An 18,521-nucleotide genomic window follows, 5' to 3' on the forward strand; every position below is an offset into this window, starting at 1 on the left:
CATGCAAGGCTCTGGTAATCGATTACCAGACAGTGTAATCGACTACTAGAAGACAAAGTTTGAAAAAAGTTGTTAAAAAGGGTTTTGAATTTGAATTTTGAACCTGTAATCGATTACCGGATGTTTGTAATCGATTACCAGCAATGGAACTCTTGAAATTCAAGTTCAAAAGTCATGACCCTTCAAAATATAATTGTGTAATCGATTACCAGAAACCTGTAATCGATTACCAGTGAAAAAATTCAAAAAAAAAGCTTTTTGAAAAGACACATCTCTTCAAACCATTTTGAAAAGGCACAAAGGGCCTATATATATGTGTGTGTCTGATTTCAAAAAGCAAGAGAGAGATTTTCCAAGAGAACTTCATTTCCAAATGCTCTCTCAATAACTCTTAGGCAAACACTTGCAAATCCATTAAGAGTTCATCCATGAACTTCAATTGTAATATCCTTCTCTTAAAGAGAGAATTTTTCTTCATCTTCTTATTCAAAGAGATTGATTAAGGGACCGAGGGTCTCTTAAGTTGTAAGGATTCCTGAACACAAGGGATGGGTTGTCCCTGTGTGGTTCAAACTTTGTAAAAGGATTTTTACAAAGAGAGAGGAAAATCTCAAGTGGGTTGCTTAAGGACTGGACCTAGGCACGGGAAGTGGTTGAACCAGTGTAAATCGAGTTTGCATTTCTCTCTTCCCTTATCTCATTTATTTTATTGCAATCAATTTTGTCTTGTATGTTTAAAGAACATTATTAAATTGATGGTTGTTTCTTCTTCTGCATTCTGAGTCTACCATTTAGAAGGGGGTTAAATGTTTTAGTGGGAAATTAATTCACCCATTCTTAAGATAATTGAGGCCATTTGTCCAACACGACCCGCTAAGGCAAATTTGTGTTTCATAGCTGCCTAATACTTATCAAGTATTCATTTGGACACTACTAGAAAAATGGGCTTTTATGACGCACATTTCACATCAATCCTTTGAAACCGTCTTAGAAGAATAGACAATGACATTTTTGTAATTATGATGTGTGTAAACGATGACAATTTTATAAAATCTGTTTTCAAATGAAGCATACAACGACAGGTCGTATTGTAACCGTCATAGAAATGAGAAATCTATGGCATTTTTGGAAAAAAATCATGGTATGCGCTGTCAATTAAGTCACTCACCCTTGTGCCTGAAGTGACTCACTCTCCTGCCCTCATTCTGACCTTACTTTTTTCCCTAGGAACAGGAATCCCACGCCACTTGTAATTCCATCTTGGTGTTCGATTCTCTACTACATCCTTTCATTCCTTTTCCAAATCGTTTGATCGATCCATCTCTTGCTTCCAATGGAAACCCCTACCGACAACAATAACAACCCTGCATAGGAAAACCCTAACAAAACTCTAGACCCCATCGAACCAGATCCAATCCATGCCATTGAGGATGATGTCGTTGTTGGATCGAGTGGCCTCAGAATAATTAAGAAGGGGGGGGTTGAATTAATTATTCCTAAACCTTTATTAATTAAAAAATTAGTCTTCTAAGGCTTTTACTAAATTGTCAAGAGAATGAGGAGTAGAAGAGAAATTTAACAGAAAGTAAAAGTGGAAATTAAATGCACGGCGAAAAGTAAAAGAGTAGGGAAGAACGAGACAAATACACAAGAGTTTTTATACTGGTTCGGCAACAACCCGTGCCTACATCCAGTCCCCAAGCGACCTGCGGTCCTTGAGATTTCTTTCAACCTTGTAAAAATCCTTTTACAAGCAAAGATCCACAAGGGATGTACCCTCCCTTGTTCTCTTTGAACCTAGTGGATGTACCCTCCACTAGAACTGATCCACAAGAGATGTATCCTCTCTTGTTCTCAGTCAAACCCAAGTAGATGTACCCTCTATTTGTACCACAAAGGATGTACCCTCCAATGTGTTAAGACAAAGATCTCAGGCTGTTAAACCTTTGATACTTTGTGAATGGGGATACAAAAAAATTCTCAGGCGGTTAGTCCTTTGAACACTTTTGTATTAGGGAATGAGAAGAATCAAAAGAATTCTCAAACTGTGTCGTTTTGAATTCTTTGACAAGGGAGAAGGGAGACACAAAAGAATTCAGGCGATTAGTCATTTGTTCTTTTGAAAAAGGGATAAGAGAGACACAAAAAGAATTTAGGCGGTTAGTCCTTGGCGAATTCTTTTTGGCAAAGGAAGAAGAGAATGAAAAGATGAATAGCACAAGTTTTTAAGGTTTGGAAAACCAGAAAACTTCAGAAAGCTTTTGGTACAAAGAAGAAGTTCAAAGAGATTAAAGACTTGTAAAGGATTGTATGAAATAAGTGTTCAAGATCGATTAAAAATGCAAAACAAAGCCTTGCTTTTATAGACTCTTCATGTCTGGTCAAGACAACCATTTAGAAGAGTTATAACTTTTAGAAAAACTTAAAACCAATTTGAAAAAGTCAAAACCTTTTTGAAGAGTTACATCTTTTGATTTATTCAGAAACAAACACTGGTAATCAATTACCAAATTAGTGTAATCGATTACACAAAGCTTTTGTGTGAAAGGATGTGACTCTTCACATTTGAATTTGAATTTCAACGTTCAAAGGCACTGGTAATCGATTACCAAAACATTGTAATCGATTACAGCTTTTTGAAATTTATTGGAACGTTGTAAATTCAATTTGAAAACTTTTTCAAAACAATTTTGCTATTGGTAATCGATTACAACAATCTGGTAATCGATTACCAGAGAGTAAAAACTCTTTGGTAAAAGGTTTTGTCAAAAACTCATGTGCTATTCAAAGTTTTGAAAAACTTTTTAATACTTATCTTGATTGAGTCTTCTATTCATTCTTGAATCTTGAGTCTTGAATCTTGATCTTGATTCTTGAGATCTTGAACCTTGAATCTTGATTCTTGACTCTAGACTTTCTTCTTGAGTCTTGAATTCTTCTTTATTCTTATCTTGAACTCTTGACTTATTCTTGATTCACTTGAGTTGTTCTTTGATTGATCTTTGATCAACTTGAGTTGTTCTTTGATTGATCTTTGATTCACTTGAGTTATTCTTTGATTGATCTTTGAGCTTTTTGTCATCACCTTTGTCATCATCTTTTGTTATCATCAAAACACCTTTGAATCACCTTTGATTCACTATGAAGTTTTGCTTCTACAATCTCCCTCTTTTTGATGATGACAACTTCTAAAATCAAGAAACACACTTTTTTCTAGTCGATCACTCTCATAAATTCTTCCCCTTTGTTTTTGAATTTATGTTTATCTTAAAATTAAATTAATTACTCATGTGAGTTCTTGATTTAATCTCATTTCTCTCCCCCTTTGGCATCAACAAAAAGCCAAAGTGCGTATCAAAATTTAAGTATGCAAATATAACTAAACATTCATTCAGCATTCATGAAGTAAGAGCCATGAAGCAACAATCATAAATAGATTAACTATGAAATCCACATAGTCAAATAACATACTTGTTCAACCATACCATGCAAATAAGGAAATAGTAAATTGTGTTCAAATACCATAATAATATAGCCAAAATACAAGGCTGAAAATCAAAGTACTAATAATATTAAAATATAATTCTAAGATGATGGTGGCGACGGTGGTGGAAGATCAAAGCTTGACCGGATGTAAGATACATCTTCAACCTTTGTCATTCTTGACTCCATTTCATTGAAGCGTATATCCACTTGCAATTCCAAGGTATCAAACCTTTCTCCAACAAAGGTTTTGAAGACTATCAAACCTTTCCATAATCTTTGAAAGAAGAGATGAATCTTCTCCTTCATGTCCTTCTTCACCAACATTTCTAGCACCCTTCTTCACCCAAGAGCCATCATGCACCTTTATATAACCAAAGGATGCTATGACTGAAGCGCCTATAAGGAATGATCTCTTGATTGGAACATAAGGTTCAGAATCAAGAGGGATGTTGAAGTGTTGAAGGAAAAGGGTAACAAGATGAGGATAAAGCAATGGGGCATTCAATCGCAATGCCTTATGCATGTGATATCTAACAAGGTGTGCCCAATCAATTTGTAAACCTTTATGAAAGGCCCACATGACAATGAAATCTTCTTCAAAAACTTGAGCAAGGTTTGAAGATCTAGGGAGTAAGATACGAACAATAAGATAATGCAGAATGCAGCTCTCAAAAGCCAATGAACCGGCAAGAAGTCTTCCGGTCATATCCGCTTGGTTAGTCCATAATTTGTAAAAGATAGAATGCCTCCACAAAATTTTGAGGAAAAAACAACATTCTTGTTTGAAAAAATTTGGCACCTCGAAAGCGACCCTTTGACAATCCAAAAAACCAAATATTGGGCAATCGACATACTAAAAACCAAGAGGGATTGATATCAAATGTCCAACTGGCCAGCCACTGAGCCACATCATAAATCAGTCCAGAATTGTAAAGTACGAATAATCACATATATGGGCAAAATTAACAAGTGATTAATGTGCATGAATTAAGGACAACTTATGTAAATCACTGCTAATTCAACAATGAATTAGCACCCGAAACATCCCTTAGCATTGTTATGTTATAGATGTTATATATACAAAATTAATGTCTAACTAACATTTCTTTAATTTTAATTACTTTACTTACATTATAGCTTTAAAATAAATAATCATGCCTATAAAAATCTGGTTTAACATTATACTAATTATTATCATAAAAAAATTAAACTAATATTTAGCTTAAAAAACATTGCACATTAAACTAGTATGAAAGTAATAATAGTACAATGCTTTTATTAAAAATAAATCATGTATTATACTTTATAGTTTAACTTTATAATAATAAAATAACACAATTTTATATAATTGGTTTAATTTATATTGAATAAAAAACCATTTAATAATTTAATTTTTGAAGACACGCATGAATGTGTGTGTGTGAATTTAGAATCTCCACTACACACATGCATAGTCACACAAACCCAGCTTTTCTAACCAAGGAGATTTTTTTTTTTTCAAATCAGCCAAAATGAAACATATTGAAAACATATTAGGTACCAGAGATACCCCAAAGTACATAAAAAAAAAAAAAAAAACACAAAACAAAATACACAACCATAGGGTAAGGCATCCATACACTAGATACCAATACCAAACCCTCCCACCAATAAGTATTACACTTAAAGCATATTATCCCACACCAAGCTTCGGTGAAAGCCTACCAATGCATAGGCTTGATAATTGATAAATGCCTTCCCATGATATGAGTGAAGAAAAAAAAAATACCTTAAGTCTTCTTTTACAACACTGAAAGAGAAGAAAAAAAATCATTAGACACTCAGGACAAGCTTGAATATTCTCTCCAAGCAAACAGAAATTAACATTTAGAATTGTTAACACTTGTGTAAGAAACATAATAGAATAAGATCATCAACTAAAATACAACACAAGCATTTCCCTTCTCTCCAAGCACATGGCAACGACCTACTTACATAAGCTTAACTCACCAATTAGCACAAGTAAAGCAAGCAAGAAAAAAACCCAAGCAGAAATTACTATATATATGTATTAAATAATGTTTATCTACAGGCTATAATATTAATATTATCAATCTTAAGTCAAAATTATATATATATATATATATATATATATATATTATTTTCCAGATCCAAAAAACTTAGTAACATATAACCTTATGGAGACATTTCTATGGAACCACATGAAGGCAAAGATACTAGAGGATGAAAAATAACATGTTCGTTTGTTACGATCATTTTCTCGTATTTCTTTCTGTACAAATTCATCATCTTCATCCTCAAATTCTACCTCAAGAAACTTAAATTTTGTTAGTGAGCAAGACAATCAGACCCACGAGGTCACTCCAAAACATAATCTCTTTGATGAAGAAGTTCGATTTGAGGAGATAAACCAAAATATGGATGATTGGAGTATTCCAGAAATCCCTCAAGACACACTGTATGTTCCTGAGACAATCAAGGATAAATACAGTTTTGATTATGTAATTAAGACGGTAGAAAATAATATATATATATTGAAATAAAAGATAATGTGTTGGCTTAAAAGAGCCTTCAAGAGTTCTAAGAGACATCATTAATAATATTACATCTTTCCATTTATCAGCACAAAACACAAGCTTCTATAAGATATTACTTAAAGCATATATCTCCTGAAGGACAATCATAGGAAGCACACCTGTAGTCAATCAGGGAGTCCAAAAGTACAAGGAGAAAATTTTTAATATTGAACTCCTTAGATAATTCTAATAAAACCCCCGCCACATCCCTATATGAAAAGGAATTTAATATATCATAAATATAAATAAAGAAAAGACAAACTTATTTCCTCCGGGGCAAGCAAATCAGTGATTTCTTCATTATACAATTCCAAAAAGGTGACCTTCACACTGTACTCAGCATTCTGGCTCTCAAATGTGTCAAAAATCTGCTTGACAGCCCTAGGAATAACTCCAGCTCCTGGAGGCAACTCTCCATTTGAAGCCAACTTTTCACCTTTCTCCGATCCAACAAATGAAACGTCTAGATTAATTGCACCATCTGCTTTAGCATAGAAGACTACTTTGTACTTCTGCCCTTTCTCAATATTCTATTTAGAATAATTAGAAATGATCAGAAATAATATTTCAAGACAAAGTTGGGTTGTATCCCCTAAGAAGGAAAGCCAGCAACACCATAAGCATAATCTGGAGAGGACTGCTAGATTATCAACATGTGAAACGATAAGGTCTATTGAATTTAATAACCCTCCATTTAAAAAGAACACCAGTTGGAAATAATGTTAGAAAAAAAAATTATGCAGATGAAAGAATCATATATATGTTGCATAGAAAATAATCATCAATGATATTCCAACATGTGACAATCTGAGTGGTAACAAAGATTCTAAGACTCTTGGATATTTTAGCCATCTCCTTATATAGCATAGCGACAAGTTTTTGTACCAAGAGAAATGGTATAGGTAGGTAACCCCCAAAATTTATGAGAAAGGTCACCGTTATTCCCTACTCACAAAATCGACCGATAGTATAGTAAGCACATCAAACAACAGGTAGATTTCATGAATGCTCAGAGAGAGATTTAGAGTTTAGAAAGGGAAAAGAAAAAAGAGAATGACTGACCGAAACCAGTGCAGTGAATGGTGATGTTCTAACCGAGAATTGGCTTGGGACCGGTGCCAGGCCTCAACAACTGCTTGTTCCCCTTTCCTGCTTGCTTACTTTCTTTTGATTCTCTTCCTCTCCTTTCTCGTCTACTATGCTTACTCCTTTAGCTCCGCCGCTCTTCTTATATATTCCCTTCTTCTCGATGTAGTTTTTGAGAGAAGTGTATGCGGCAGATCGATTGGAATAGAGGACATGGCTGGTAGAGGCCAAGGCGATGGCATCAGAGAAGTGGTGAATTGCCGCCAGAGGAGAAGGTTGCGTTGCCTTTGGCTTTGGCTCCGTCGACCATAGGGTTTAGGTGAATGAATTTTATTTGATGAAGTGAAAAAAAAAAAGAGAGAAGAGGAGGGCTAATAGAAAACGCAAAGTACAACTAGAGAGATACTAGAGAGTTCTCAGGATGCAAGAAGAGGGGTTTTAGAATGGTCTGCCAGCAACACTACTTGTTTGGAAATCCAACCAATACAAGGAAATATAGAAATTATATTTTAAATTTATAAATTCAATATACAGACAAAACAAAATAAATCAGTAAAAAAAATCAAGTATTTACCTGGAAAAAAGATAAAAGATAATAAGAATATGTATTTAATAAACTAGGAAGAGTGTATCTTTTCTCTTTTATGATTGGAAGGGTGTATTCAATTTGCACATTTTAATCTATTATTTATTATCTAAACAAATGATTTTGTCAGGTTAAATAACACATAGCATTATTCATATTCTCACTAAATTATAATTACATAATAATTATATATGTACCTCGTCCAGTCCAAATAAAAATATATAATTTTTTAATTTTTATGAATTTTATATTAAAATAAGTTGGTATAACTAAAATAAAAACATGTAAGCTATTCCAAATAAAAATATGTAAACTTATATAAAATAGAATTAATTATTTAAAAAAATTGTAAAATTAATATAAATTTATTAATTATTATTCGATTAGTGTTTATGTATATGTATAACAAGTAATAAATATTTATTTGTATCTAGTTATATTTATCATCTAATTATAATTCATATAAATCAATATTCTTAAATATATAAATTAAGATTATAATAACAATATTTGAAATTATAATTAATAATTTAAATTATGGGATAAAATTATTTTTAAATTGAAATGATATAATTAGATAAAAAAAATTAAATATATACAAATAAAGATAAAAGAAAAGGATAAATTAATGGAGAGATATATTTTTTAGTTAGTTGTAATATTTTTACATCAAACATGTATTAGCATAAAGTCCTAACCAACTGAGCTAATAAGCCAACTATGTTATAAAATAATTAATGTCTTTATATATAACACTAAAATTTCTAATGTATATTTAATACACACATAAGTTTGCATAATAAATTTTGTAACAAATAATTTTGATCTATTAATGTATTTTTTTACATAATTATAATCCAAACGTATTGCGAATCCATAAAGGCCTTACGGATTGACAATCTGTATGGCTATTACAGATTCCACAAAACAATTGCCTATTGTACACTAAAGTCATATATTGGGCCTTGATTAAGTTTCAACCAATCATTAGTGTATATGTTGCACTAAAGTGATATTGGACATTGATTGAGCCTTGTTGAGTTTCAATCAATCATTAGTGCATATGTTAGACTAAAGTCATATTGAAAAATGGTGATTGTATAAGTTTCATATTGAACCTTAATAAATCATTATTGGGCCTTGGTTAGTGAATATGTTAAATTATGACTTAATTGTAGGATTTGTCCCCCTATTTTACCTATTTCACCCAATCAATTTCCTTATTTTTTTAATTCATTATCTAAGTTTGTTGATTTTGACCATTGAATGTTAACTTTTAAGCGTTGACTAGACTAGAAAGTTGATCAATATTTTCTTAAAAAATATGAACTTAAGAAAATACTTGAGGAAGGACTAGAATCATGGTCACTGGAGTGAGTGACACACTCCTTTACCACTGCACGTACATACCCATTTAAATATTTGGTGCAAAATATAATATTAATATAAGTTTTATGTAAAAATTTATATTAACATTATATTTTGAATAAAATATTAAAATGAGCACCTAAGTGTAGTGGTAAAAGAGTGTGTTTCTCACTCAAGACCATGGTTCTAGTCCTTTTTGAAACATTTTTAGATTTCTTATTTTTTAAGAAAATGTTGGTCAACTTTCTAGTTTAGTTAACATTTATTGGGATGTATTTAGTGCACATGTTGTACTAAAGTCAAATTGGATATTCATCCATAAATTTCATTTACACCATATTGAACCTTAATGAATAATTAGTGTTAAACTTATGACTTATATTTTAAACTACTTAATTTTATAAAATTTGATTATAACATATTTTCATAATATAAAAGCGTATTTATTTATAGTAATTTTTAAATACTTATATATAATAAACAATTGTTTTGTACAAACACAAATTAAAAGACTATTGATAAACATGATTTATTTATCTTAATCAAATAATGTAAATATTGGTTTCGTAATTTTATTAAAAATTATCATAGTATAATTAAAAATATTATATACTTATCATTTATAAAATATTGTAAATATTGGTTTGTAAATTTAAAAATATTACTAATATATTAATTTCAATACTTTTCAAGTACAAAATGTATTTAAGTATATTATATATTTATTATGACCTATAATAAATTAAAAATTTAGTTTCTAAATATTTTTAGAAAAACATTCGGTCATTAATTCGGTCGCCATAATATATTGTGTTTAATCAGACTGTTTCTGATGGCATGTAGGTTCCTTTCCCCTCTTACTCCAGCTAGCAATCTTAATAAGTTCTTTTTATTTCACTTTCCTATTATGTGTGGCTAATGAAGTTATTTCCACGATAAAAGAATGACAAAATATGTAACTTCACATGTCCCTTGACAAAAAAGTTCATCAATTTGGTCAAACATGCAGAGAATGATATTCTTGACCTAAATAAAGCAGCAAAAACTTTGGAGGTCACTCTTTTTTTTCCAAAAAATATTGCGATCGAAATATCTGATATTTATTCTTCCTCTATTATACATGAACTATTGCAAAAAGAGCTTTCGACAACCATTTTTTGACACATTTAAAGACAGTTTTGAATCATCTTTGAAGCCAATATTGTGGAAAGTCAAAACTTTTCACGACGGTTCTTAAAAAATCGTTTTAAAAGAGCTATCATTCTAAGACGATTTTTAGGCAAATAACCTTCTTAGAATGGTCACATTCTAACATGGTTTTCACTAAAAATTGAAAGTTGAAAATTAAAAATTAAAAAAAAAATCCGTTTTAGAATGTATTTTTTTTAAAAGTTAAAAATTGAGAATTTTAAGACGATTTATCTAAAAATCGTCTTAGAATGTTTACAATCTAAAACAGTTTTTCAAATAACCATCTTAGAATATTTTTTTAAATTAAAATAAAATGAGAATTCTAAGATGATTTTCTCAAAAACTGTCTTAGAATGTAGACATTCTAAGACGATTTTTCAGATAACCGTCTTAAAATGTATTTTTTTAAAAAAAATATTTAAAACAATTAAAATAATGAATTTGAGTATAAAATAATATGATAATTATGTCCTTTTGAAAAATAATAATAACTTTAGAGATAATATACAATAATCGGAAAAAAAAAATCTACATGAAAAATTATAGTTATAATAGAGAATTGAAAAAAATCAATGGAAATCCTTGCCTAATTAATCAATAAATGTTGTTGAAAACTAAAAAGTAATATTAAATAGAAAACGATCATTTTTAACATTGCCTTTTCAATGAACTAGTAGGTGTAAGTGTAACTGATATAAGTCATATCAAATTCAAAGTTACTACATATACACCAATGGGTATTTTCTCGTAAATGAAACCAAAACCAACCTCAAATGTTTTTTGGATCTCTTTTTCAATCAAAGAAACTAGACAATCATAAGGAATTTTAATATAGAGGAACTATCATACATGGAAGATACATATTCATATTCATAATATTGTATCCCTAATTCTTTAATCATTTGAAAAAGTATGTAAAATATGTTCTATCTTGGTAACAATACCATTAAACTTACATTGTTAACTAAATGGATCATTATTATCTTAAAAAGTAAATATTCTATGTCACTCAAATTAAGCTCATAATTTAGCGGTAAACTGCACTTGATCGTCATATTCCCTCTGCTTGACACCATTTCTTTCCAGAGTCTGTTTTGAAATCAAGCGCTTTGGAAAGTACGGAACCAGCTGAAATAGGACAAATAAACTCGCATTCACCACATTGATTGGAAATGAACAAAAATGTTATCAATACAATTGAAAAACTAACTATTTGATAAATAAAACAGACAAAGCAGGACAAGTCAGGTATCAATTCTAATCATTAAAGGCTTGTTTGTGTTTCTGTTTATAGTGAGCAACAACCCACCACTTTGTGTTTGTTACTTTCAATAATTAGTTTCATGCATATACAGAACAAATAGGCCATAACTAAATGCATAAAAGAGAAACAATATGAGAAAATAACGACTCTGCTACCAAGACATAAAGCACTCAATAGCATAGCAGGGACAAAAATTAGTAATAAATATTAGCATACTCAATAGATATACGGATGTAATGGGACAGGATCAAATTCAATTGATGCTAAGTGTCAAACTTAGAAAAATTAAACCTTTTAATAACTTTTTACAAAAACTAATTTTATAAATCCAACCATAGCATTAAAAGTTCACAAAATTTTGTACAATTTAAAAACTAGTTGATTAAATTTTGTAAAAATCGATTAAGCAATTAGTGACTCAAATCAAATCTTGTTCATTGATTAACTACAAGTATAAACTAAAAGGAATTAACTACAAAGCAAGGATGATGAAGGTTAAGAAAACAAACGCTTGAAGTTGTGAGATGGTGTTGTGAAGAGTTAAGAAACGTATTGGGGGCTTTGTTTGCCAAAAATACTCTTAATGTAATCTTAATAGATTTTCTCTTTTAACATTAATATAATTATTACCTGTATCTACTAGTCTATTCTAACCAAGATCCCCCGAGTGAAAAAACCTAAATAACTTAATATCGTTCCTAGTCCCTTGGTTATTGATTATTGAATGATTTGCATTAAGAGCAAAGATGCATGAATAGGCTAAAGAAGACCACTCCATCCCTAGATATGACTCACTTTAGATATTCTTCCCAAGTTCTTAACATACAAACATTATATTAAAAGATAGTTTAAAATCATTACATCAAAGAGAGTTTAATATGCAGAGCTTCCAACAAAGGGTGGTTTTAGCCTCTCATTGTCATGAGAGACTTACAAATATAAAAGTGGGATGAAAGGGAAGGAAATGGATTGAAACGGATCGGCCAGAGCTCTGAAAATGAATTTTCCTTGCACTGGCTTCATTGTTTTCCTTTGCTTTTTTGTTCCTCTACTTGGTTTTCTTCATTGCTAAGGAAACAAATGTTTAGTTTCCTTTTTATATGTATTAGGATTGGCCAATCAGAACTCTTTTGTGCACTTAGCGCGACACTTGCGCCGAGCGCGCTTGTATAGCTGGATCAAGTGGTCGCGCGCTAAGGGCAGGATGTGCGCTTGCTCACGACAATTTTCTTTCAATGTGGCTTCTTACGCTTAGCAGCTTGCTTGGGTTGAGCGGTTTGGACTCGCTAAGCGATGAGGTCATGCTTACTTCAGTTTATGAATCCTCTTCCAGGCCTCTGCTACAACTCCGCACAAAATATAACAAGAATTATTCTAAAAATCATTAACTTTAGCATCTTCTGGATAAAAACTCAAAAGAAGCTAAGTTCCTATTTTCTTAACACAAAATAAGAAATAAAAGAGAAGAAAAATGAGATAATTTCTATGTGATTTCAGTATACAAATAAACATATGCATAACACTTATCATATTTCATGCAGAGAAATTTCCTGTCAATTTAGAGGTCGCCAATCCAATACTATCTCCCAGGCATGCTTCTAACTTGGGATTAAAACCTGGTTCTACCCTTGATAAGGTTGGGGCTTAGCAATCCAAAATGAAAGAAGTAGCAGCAACAAAGGCCAATGAAACTAGACCAAATATTAATGGTTCAACAAATAATAACAACAGCGCACCAGCTAACAAATAAGTGGAAAACTATAACTGATCACATTAAGTCTGGGAAGTTGGGTTTAACTATGGAAATCACCTTTAATCATCCTTGTGTGTCAGGGCTCAAGTTGTGGGGTGGCCTCCTATAAGATCATTCTAGAAAAATTCATTGGCAATTACTTCAAAGAACAATGAAGAAGTTGATGGAAAAATGGGGGTTGGTGCACTGTTCGTAAAGGTCAGTATGGATGGTGCTCCCTATTTCAGGAAATTAGACTTGAAGAATTACTCCACATATCCATAATTATCTTCTCCTCTAGAAAAGATGTTGAGTTGTTTTACTATAAGTAAGAAAGAATTAGTTTTATGTGGAAATATTAAACATTTCAATTATTCATGCATGGACAGTCTGTCTAGATCCAATTACTGCTTGTTTTAGTGTGATTTCAGGTAAATGTGGACTCATGGAATTCTGGGTAGGGAGTTGTTGAATGTAACAAGCTGAAAGACCTTCTTCATGGATCAAAATATGTTCTTACATATGAGGACAAAAATGATGATTAGATGCTAGTGGGTGATGCTCCTTGGGAGTAAGTTCTAATTCATTTTTGTACTTGGTTTTCCATTAGCTTTTCTTTAAAGTTTAAAAGAATATATTCCTCAAAGGTGTCAACTTTATATTCTATAAATTTGTTTTCCTGTGGCATTCTAGTTTTAATTCATATTAACATGTCTTGGAAAGGAAGTTAGGAAATGCAGATACTTCAAAATGGTTATTATACTAATGTCCTATATGATACTTGAGCTTTTTTTTAGTGGGATTTTCGGCTTCCAGCAAGTGCACCGGATTGCACAAGTAGTATAAAATGATAAGAACCGAGTATCGAACACTCGGGGAACTTGTGTTATTTGGTAAGCTATTTCAGCAAATAGGTGTCTAGTGTGTAAAGGTAAGTGTGAATATGAATAGGTGTATAAACTATTTGTGCAAAAGAAAGAAAATCACACGAGAGAAATGATGTGTAAAAACAAGTAGAGAACATGTTGGTCTTCCTAATAGGTGTCTGATGCTAAAAAGATATTCTCTATCTAACAATGCCCATGTGTTCTTATGGTGTCTCCTGAGATACTAAACCCTGATTCCTCATGATAGTTTAGCCTAATCCTGATCAAGCATCGTTGTATATTCCTCTTGTAAGACTAAACTCAACCAGGACCGCATTAAGACACACATACTCAACTAAATTATCGCACCCCGATTCCTCGTGAAAGCACGACAGCTCATCCCTGTACTATCAAGGACTTTAGAGTCAAACTAGTTTCCACTGTTGAATGACCTTAACAAAGCATGCATCTACGTGATCAAGGTAAAGGCATAATGGAATGAAAAGCAGATAGCACGGAGAACATACAAAACATCATTAAATAGATAGAAATATATTTACATCAGGTACCTACAGGGAAGATCCAATAGAGGATTTAGTTTTCCATACTAGGAAGCCTTCTTAACAACAAAGAGAAGAACAAGATGAAAGATTGCAAAAATACAAGTGGTGAGGATGTCTCCTTCACCTCTAGGATCTCACAATCACTCACAAACTCATCTCAAGCTCTCAAACCGGTTCCTGCTTCAAGCTCTGGTCTCTGTAGATCTTCACACAGCAAAATCTCTCAAAACTCTCTGGAACTTGGACCTTTCTCTCTCTAGAAACCCTAGACATGCAAAGCTCTGAATCCCAGTCCAAACTCCCTTTCTAAAATCTGATTTCAGGCTTAAATAGGTGGCCTTGTTCATGCTCGTGCGCTTAGCGCACTTATGGACCGCTTAGCACACGTTAGTGATTTTTTGGCTTAGCATGCCTTTCTCGCTTAGCGGATGAATTGAAGCAATGCGCTTAGTGAGATGAAGTGGTGCGCTTAGCAAACCTATACAACTCATCTTCTTTCAAAGTCTTCCTCGCGCTTAGCCCAGGAGTGTTGCGCTTAGCGGACGCTCGCTAAGCCAACAAAGTGGCTTAGCGAGAAGGTGAAAAACAACACTTACCAAAGCTTGCCTAATAAACCTGAAATTGAGAGAAAATGATTATTAAACACACAAAATGAAAATACTACGTATTTATTACCTATACTTAATAGAAAATACTTATAACACTACAAAATAACCATAAATTAGGAGAGTTTGATATAATTTATACAAGTTTTATACACAAAAGTTAGTCGTTTTCACCGACTAACATGGGACACCATATTGATTAGATTAATATAGTATTTTTTCATGTCTACAATAAGTTGACTTGTGAAACATTTATGTCTTCATTTAAATTTAGGGTATGAGTTTTAATGATAATATTATGTTAGTTTTATATGTTGAATCTTAGTTGCATAATGTTCTATAATGATTGTATGTTTTAACATTGTTTTGTTTGCTCAAGTAAAAAAATCTTTTGTTGCCCCTTGTTCATGCCAAATGTCAACTTAGAACCTTTGTAGTCTTAAATGCAAAGTAATTGACTTTCTTGTGTTATCATTTGTTTATGAATTTTTTGAATGCAGAATGAGTAATTTAAGATTGGAGAACAAATTTCAGTTGTAATTATATTTTTCTAGGAATTGCCATGGCTCACAGCGGACAACTTTTTTGTTTTTGAGCATACATGTAGAATTAGAGTTTTATGTGGTCCCCCAGTTGCTTGAAATTGTGGGTACTGGAATGTCGTAGCAACTTTTAGGAGAAAGGTTGATCATTTAACTATTTGAATAATACATAATGTGTTTTTGTGGGAAACTATAATACTTATATAGTTATTAACATTTAATTTTGATCTAATAACAATTACAAATTTCAAAATTTTACAATATCCATGAATTATATGGTGCGATAGGATAGAAATTGTCATTGAAGTGAAATATTGTCGTTATTCAATAATATTTATCTTTTTTCCTAATAATGTATATTTTTACATTAAATATATATATATATATATATATATATATATATAATTATTTTTCCTAATACTATTTTGATTTGTAGGTTGGTTCATTGTAAAAGCAAACAAAATATTTTTTAAAAATTACAATAAACAACATCGGTTGGTCTAAAACCGATGTGATATAGCACATTCAACATTAGTTTTGTCAAAAACCAATATTATATACAACTTTCAACATCAATTTTTTCAGAACCGATATAAAAAGCGCTTCAAAATACACAATTTTGACTACATTTCTACATCAGTTTTAGCCCAAACCGATGTAGATAATGATTTTCAACAATGATTTTAAAACCAATGTTGAAAAATGCCTGCTTTTGACGATGGTCATTCCAACATCAGTTCTAAACCGATGTTGAAACTCCTCCAAAACCGATGTTAAAGCCCTTTAATGTATTAGTGTTTGAAGTTCTACATTCGTGATTGTCGTAACTTCATAGTAATAAGTTGTTACCTCTATTATGTAAAATTTATCTAAGTTATGGAATTTATATAATTTCAATGAGCTTGTCTCAAAAGAAAATGAATTGTGCATTAAAGAATGATCAATATTCTGGAATAAAATTTGAGAAGTTGTATCTGCCATTGAAAGTCTTCATTTAGATAGAAATTAACATTTTCGATGACTTTATTAAAGCACTTGTGACATTTAAAAGCACTCAGTAGTAAGAACAGTTTGAATTTCAAAACATCAGTTGAAGCAGTTGTGGAATAAGTTATGTGAAGTCATCAAATAACACTAGATCTATGTATTTAGAAATGTTGTTGTATATATGTCAAAATCATAGAATTTAACCGTTAGTGTTATAAGTTTATAAATAAGATCTCCGACTACCAATTTTTTATGGATTGCATCATTATCACTTAATTAAATACCAATAATGCCATACATCAAAATTGACTACTGGTTCAAAAGGTCATCATGTATATATTCATTTCAACTTTTAATGAATTCATGTTTCTTTATTTTATTGCATCTTTTAAACCCTTTACTTTTTCCATTCTCAATTTCTTTTCGAAACTTTTACTATTCCTATTTCTATTTCTTATTAAGATTATTATTGAAATTTCATTATACATTAGTTATCCAAAAGGGTAAAATTTGTTTTTAGTCCCTTCAAAATGTTTTGTCTGTTTTTTCTCCTCACAAATTCATAATGTGTTACTTTTTTGTCCAAAGTTAGGTTCAGATGAGTCTAAACCTACGTGACATTCGCTTGTCCACAAAAAACTTACACGTGTAGCATTAGTTTCTCTTTCCTTTTCTTTTTCCTTTCTCTTTCATTTGTACACAAATGACATAACCACCACGCCCAACCTCCTTGCCTGACGTTGATTTTCGATCTCCAGTAATCACCACATTCATCAATCCTTGTCCAACGAACCACCATGTTCATTAATTGTTCCACTGTCGCAATTCCCTTTTTTTTTTTTAGATCTGAGATCCGTTCTACCCAGATGAGATTTGCTCCTCCTTCCGAACCTTCAAAGATAGAGGACTTTCAAGATAATGCGTCGTGACAAGGATTCAAAATTTTTCTGGTTTGTTTCCAACATATGCATCATTAGGTTTTGTTTTTAGACAACTTTGTTGTTGGTTTTCTGGTTTGGGCTTTCGTTGTTGTTGGTCGTTGTTGTCATTTTTTGTTGTTATCGTGGTGCTTTTGTTTTGCGTTACCATCTGACGCGGTGGAAGATCTTCAGTATGGTGTAGGTTGCGGGACACTTGAGGTTAAGGGAACGCGAGAGAGTGTTTTTGAGGAGGAGACCCTTGAAGTTGAGGGAGGACTAGACGACAAGGAGAGAGGTGGTGTGGATGCAGAGGAAGAAGGTGGATATGGTGACGACCCCAAAAGAGTTGAAGGCGGCAAGGAAGGAGGAGGAGACCAAGAGGAAGAAGGCCAATTGGGGGAGTCCAGGATGTAGGAGATGAATGTTGAGGAAAGGAAAAAAGTGTTGCCACATCACAGCCGAAAATTGCCATGTAGGTTCAAATAGGTTGGATTCGTTCAAACCTAATTATGAGTCAAAAAGTAAAATAATATAATTTTGTGAGGACAAAACAAACAAATTTTTTTGCAAGACCTAAAAACGAACTTTGAGTATTTTACATGAACAAAAAACATATTTTAACCTATCGAAGATGACTTTTATATGAAAAACACTATTATAAAATACACTTAAACTTGATCTTACAAATCATTGTCTGATACGATTATAATTATCTATAGATATTTTTATCAAAATTACTATCACTATAT

General features: G+C 31.8%; 1 long non-coding RNA gene and 1 pseudogene across 1 annotated transcript; one reads left to right on the plus strand and one right to left on the minus strand.

Annotated features, from left to right (window-relative positions):
* Positions 1-5,991: 5,991 nt before the first annotated feature.
* LOC114392290 lies at positions 5,992-7,600 on the minus strand. The gene is made up of 2 exons (XR_003662278.1): positions 7,125-7,600; positions 5,992-6,592 (listed from the first exon to the last, which is right to left on the minus strand). It is a non-coding gene; the product is annotated as an uncharacterized LOC114392290 (long non-coding RNA).
* A 3,426-nt stretch (positions 7,601-11,026) lies between these two features.
* On the plus strand, positions 11,027-18,186 carry LOC114391680 (annotated as a pseudogene).
* The last annotated feature ends 335 nt before the right edge of the window (positions 18,187-18,521 follow it).

Source organism: Glycine soja, chromosome 17 (assembly GCF_004193775.1).
Source record: "Glycine soja cultivar W05 chromosome 17, ASM419377v2, whole genome shotgun sequence".
NCBI classification, from domain to species: domain Eukaryota; kingdom Viridiplantae; phylum Streptophyta; class Magnoliopsida; order Fabales; family Fabaceae; genus Glycine; species Glycine soja.